The sequence below is a fragment of the Tupaia chinensis genome, unplaced genomic scaffold, assembly GCF_000334495.1.
Source record: "Tupaia chinensis unplaced genomic scaffold, TupChi_1.0 Scaffold144048_1, whole genome shotgun sequence".
Taxonomy (NCBI): domain Eukaryota; kingdom Metazoa; phylum Chordata; class Mammalia; order Scandentia; family Tupaiidae; genus Tupaia; species Tupaia belangeri.
This window is the reverse complement of record NW_006203900.1, coordinates 74,822-80,635: the sequence shown is the minus strand read 5'-3', so window position 1 is coordinate 80,635 and position 5,814 is coordinate 74,822. Positions and strand designations below refer to the sequence as shown.

Genomic DNA, 5,814 nt, shown 5'->3' with positions numbered 1-5,814 from the left:
GAGCTCAAAGGTCAGGGGGCTCAGACAGATCCTGGGGCCTCGTCGGGTTGGACTCCTCCATCTTATGGTGTTCCATTTTGTGCTTTGTTTTTGTTTTTATTTTTCTTTCAAAGAAATCAAAGCAGTAAGTTTTCATGGAAACATGAAATCAAAGTTTAAATGCTTTCATTTTTTTGGGTTGTTTCCACAAATTCATATTGGCCTACTTTTCTTGTTCTTTATCATGTTCATAATTTTTCTGGCTTCTGTGGGTAACTCAGTAATGTTTCATCTCAGACGTGTGGATCCTCCTCTCCACACACCGATGTACTTTCTGCTCAGCCAGTTCTCCCTCATGGATCTGATGTACATCTCCACTACTGTCCCCAAGATGGCATTCAACTTCCTCTTTGGACAGAAAATCATCTCCTTCCTGGGATGTGGTGTGCAAAGCTTATTCTTCTTGACAATGGTGGGTTCTGAAGGCTTACTCCTGGCCTCCACAGCCTATGACCGGTATGTGGCCATCTGCTATCCTCTCCATTTTCCCGTCTGCATGAGTAAATGGACGTGTGTAAAGATGATCGTAGGGTCTTGGATACTCGGTTCCATCAACTCCTTGGCACACACTACCTATGCCCTCCATATTCCGTAGTGCAGGTCTAGAGCCATCAATCATTTCTTCTGCGATGTCCCAGCCATGTTGTCTCTTGCTTGCATGGACACTTGGGTCTATGAGTACCTGGTATTTGTGAGCACAAGTCTATTTCTCCTCTTCCTTCCTTTCATTGGCATCACTGCTTCCTACTACCGAGTGTGTTTTGCTGTCTACCATATGTGCTAACATTGAAGAAGATATTGAAATCTAAGTGGCTATATGAAACCACAAATACTTATCTCTATAAATATGATTTTGTGTCTTGAAGGCAGATGCTGTGCTTCTCAGTCATTGTTCTTTCTCTAATGCCAGGAACAGACTAGTGACGAATTATGAAGTAGAACTGGAGTGGGGTGTTAACGTGATACCTCATGATGAAATGGCCAATGGCACTGAGGCCTCTCCTGTCTTCCAACTAAAAGTAGGCTCTCAAGCAGGAGAGAAAAATGCAGCTGTGGTGTAGGGATAAATAATGGCTTAAAAAATATATTCTTCCAGTTCTTCCACAACAACAACAACAAAAAAATCACAACACATTTTGACATGCACATAAACCTTTTATAATAGGTCCTGGACCAAAATGACCATTATTCTCTGAACCAGAAGTACATTTATTCAAAGCAAACAGAAGTGGGTTCATTGAACATCATTACTCTTCATTTCAGTCTATGAAAACAGATTTTTTTTTAAGAATTATTTTAGGGACTAGAAATTAGTGTAATGGCTATGTTGCTGGACTCCCATGTAGTTCGAGTCCTGGACCCGGTGGCTTAAACTCATGCTGGGCGCCTGTGCATGTGTGCTCAAGATCCAGAGAGGAGAACGAAGGAGAAGGGATTGCAGTGTGGCCATTCCCCCTGGGGGTGATTTCTTGCTTTCTGTCTCTCTGTCTCTCTCTGTCTTTCTGGCGAGCGCACATGCCCTATAGCAAAAACTTCCCCCCCAAAAAAGATTTATTTTAGTTTTATTTATTTATTATTTTTTAAAATTTTCTATAGAGTCCATATACTCACTGGAGAGAGAGAGAGAGATATGGAGAGACAGAGGGAACATGAGAAAGCAAGCCACCAGCTCTAGGACTTGAACAGCAGTCAGCCATGTGGGAGTCCAGCACCTTAACCACCATGAAACCTGCTGGCCCCAAAAAGATTTCTACCTATCTGTAGAATTAATAGCCTTTGTGATTTTATTTTAGTTATTCATCTTGCTCAGAATTTTACTTCTTTGTTACTCTCTTTTTTATATTAATTAATTTATTTTTTATATGCATTCAATGACATTATTTAGCTTATGAAGTGAACATTTTAATATGTGAACAATTCTCCCCAGTCCCATTGATCAAAATATCTTCAACAGATTACACCAAACCTCCCCATTCCAAAAATGCTCTGCCTCTGTATCCCTCCTCCAAATGTCCTTCCCTAGGCTCCACTCCTCCACACACACTATATCTGGCTTTCACAGCCATCTCTTGTGTTTGTATAGCTTTTAGTCAATCAGTTTTGGTCATAGAGTGCAGACACTCGGTATATATTAGGTGGGGACATACAGTGTTTCTCCTTCATAGCCTGGCTTGCTTCACTCAGCAGTAAATCTTTTTTTTTTTCTCAGCAGTAAATCTTCCATATTCTTCCATTTTCTGTCAAAAGCCAGGGTTTTGTTGGTTTTTATGGCTGAATAATATTCCATAGAGTATATGTGCCACAGTTTTTCAATCCATTCATCCATACGGGGGGCATGTGGGTTAGTTGCATGTATTAGCAATCATGAATAGTGCTGCAATAAACATCGATGTGCAGGCATTTTTCCAATGAAGGATTCTTCTGTCCTTTGGGTAGATACCAAGGAGTGGACCAAGGCACATCATAGTCATACTGTCCAAGACCACAGATAAAGACATGATAACAAAACTGGCAAGAGAGAAATGAGAAGTGACGTACAAAGGCCATCGCATATGACTAACACCGGACCTCTCAAGGGAAACAATCCAAGCAAGGAAAGAATGGGAAGACGTATTGAAAGTTTTAAGAGAGAAACAATTTCAACCAAGACTATTATATCTTGCAAGATTATCCTTCATATGAGAAAAAAAATTAAAATCTCAGACAAACAAAACCTGAAAGAATTTGCTAACACCAGACCAGCTCTTCAAGAAACCCTGAAGAAAGTACTGCAGGAAAACTAAAGAATCAACAGCCAGAAACAAAGAAATAAAAGCCAACTAAGACAATGGCCAACTTAAACATCGGTACAGATCCTGTAACATCGATAATAACATTGAACGTTAATGGATTAAATTCTCCAATCAAGAGACACAGACTGGCTGAATGGATAAAATAACAGAAACCTTCTATCTGTTGCCTACAGGAAACTCACCTTATGGAGAAAGACATTCATAGACTGAAAGTGAAGAGTTGGAAAAAGGTTTTCCAAGCAAATGGGAACCAAAAAAGGGCTGGAGTCATGATACTAATTTCTGACAAAATAGGGTTTAACACAAAAACTGTTCAAAGAGACAAAAGACGGACACTATATCGTAATAAAAGGATCTATAGATCAAGAAGATATAAAACTTATAAATACTTCTGCACCTAACACAGGAGCACCCAAATAAGTGAAGGAAAGACAGATCTAAAAGGGGAGATAGACTGCAACACACTAATTGTGGGAGATCTCAACACTGCACTTTCCCCTCTGGACAGATCATCTAGACAAAAAATTTGTAAAGAGATCAAGGATCTAAATGATATCATAAATCAAATGGACTTAACAGACATCTATAGAACTTTCCATCCCAAAACTATGAAATATATTTTTTTCTCACCCTGACATGGAACCTTTTCTAAGATTGTCCATATCAAAGGACACAAAGCAAGCCTTTATAGATTTAGAGGCATAGAAACTATATCCAGCATCTTCTCTGACCATGATGGAAATAAACTTGATTTTAATTTCAAAAGAAATCCTCAAAAACACCCAAATACATGGAAACTAAATAACCTACTTCTGAATGACTCTACTACTACTGAAGAAATAAAGACTGAAATCAAAAGATTAATGGAAGCCAATGACAATGAGGACACGAGTTTCCATAATCTTTGGGACACTGCTAAAGCAGTCATAAGAGGGAAGTTCGTAGCAATTAGTGCACATAAGAAGAAGTCTGAAAGAAAGCTAATGGATCACCTAACATCATGCCTCAGAGAATTGGAAAAGCAGCAGCAAAAAAATCCAAAAAACTCCAGGAGAAAGGAAATAATAAATATATGAGCAGAAATAAATGAAATATAAAATAAATGTACTATACAGAAAATAAATGAAAGTAAAAGCTGATTCTTTGAAAGGATAAACAAAATTGACACACCACTGGCAAGATTAAGAAAAAAAAGAAAGGAACCAGGTGGATCATATCTGCAATGAAGCTGGTAATATAACAACAGACCGACAAAGTAGGAATTCAAAACATCATTAGAGGATACTTTGAACATCTATATGCTAAGAAAAAAGACAATCTGGATGAGATGGACAATTTCCTGGACAAATGGGAGAGGCATAGCGTTAATGAGACAAAGAAATGGGGTATTATCTGTTGTAGATAACTTTATAGTATTATCAACTGGGAAGAAATGCACACATTTTGGAATATTCACTTTGCAAGCTAAATAACGTGATTGAATGTGTAAAAGAACTTAAGGAAAAAAAGGAGTGGAAATTCTGTCTTCACACACTCAAATTGTTACAACAAAAAAGATTTTCAGTTGGGCACCATAAGCAATGGAAATTAGTTTCTCACAGTTTGGGAGGGTGGGAAGTTCGAGATCAAAGCTCCTAAAGATTCAGTCTGGGGAGGCCACGTTTCTGGTCCATGGCAGTCCACGCCTTCTTGTTCTGTCCTAAGATGCTAGAAGGGGTATCAGTTTCCTTCAAGCTACTTTATACAAGTGCTGATACCACTTAGGAGGCTCCACCCTCACGACCAAATAACCACCCCCCAAAAGGCCCCAGTCCTACTGTCATCACTTGGGGTTAGAATTTCAACAGACACATTTTTGGGAAACAAGAACATTGAGGCTATGGCACATTCCCGTTGTGATCTGAGTTTGCATGAAGGCATTCCCTTCTTGCTTAATCACTCTAAGGGCTGGCCTCTCGAGCCTGTGACCTGTGTGATTGCACAGGGTTCCACAACCGGAAGGGGCCTGAGCTTATTCCGTGCTCTGCTGTGGCCATATGGACAGTTGTGATGATGTCATGTCCAAGCCTACATGTGATCGAAGAGCTGGGCAGGGAGCTGGTGCTTGCAGGTTCTGGTCGAACAGCAGCCCCTGCACCCTGATCTCTGGAAACCTTCACACCAAGCCTTTGTCCCCAGCTCCCCGAGGGCACACACATGCCTTAGGACCTGTCATGGCACCATAGCACACTTCGAAAGTGCTAGGGTGGGACCAGGACCAGACTAGGGGTGGTGGTGGCAGCAGCTGCAGTAGATACCACAGACGTGGTTGATGTGACCACTGTCAGGAGATGGAGGGGGGGGGTCTTTCCTGGCCACAGCCTGGGTTGGTGGCCCAGAGCAGTCTGCAAAATACCAGCTCTGTACTGTGCATCAGGATAGGACAGGCCAGGGACTTTAGGCATGAAAGTTTGTCAGTGATTATTACAAAATAAAATTGTAGAAGTGAATACTTGGTCACTACAATAAGCACAGCAGGGACAGATAACACTGACAAGTTCAGAATCTGTGTGGCTGTAAAAGCTGTTGCAATTCTGTAAAGCAAATAACCATCAGCTCTGAAATAGAAATAAAATAATGATCACTTAAATATTTCAAAAATAAAAATTTAATATTGTGTGATTTAAAAGAACACTCTAGTTGTGAAGCTTCAGATGAACCAGCTATCAAAAGTGAAAAGTTCAGTTTAGTTCACTTTGTAATTGCAATATGGTGACAAGTGCATAAACCAGCAATGTGCATGCAGTAACCACTGATATCCATAGGGCTTCCACAATTTACCAGAAATGTGAGACAAACATGCATAATTCCAAATCCTAACCTTTTTTTATTCATGGTGCTTTTTTCTACAATTTCTGATGTATTTATTCTCTCTTTATATATTGTCCGTGAGAATGTTTTTTTTTTTTTATTGTGTACAAATAAAAACAAATTCCTGCAATAA

General features: G+C 39.8%; 1 pseudogene; it reads left to right on the top strand.

Annotated features, from left to right (window-relative positions):
• Positions 1–134: 134 nt before the first annotated feature.
• LOC102484042 (olfactory receptor 2L13-like) lies at positions 135–1,100 on the top strand (annotated as a pseudogene).
• Positions 1,101–5,814: the final 4,714 nt, after the last annotated feature.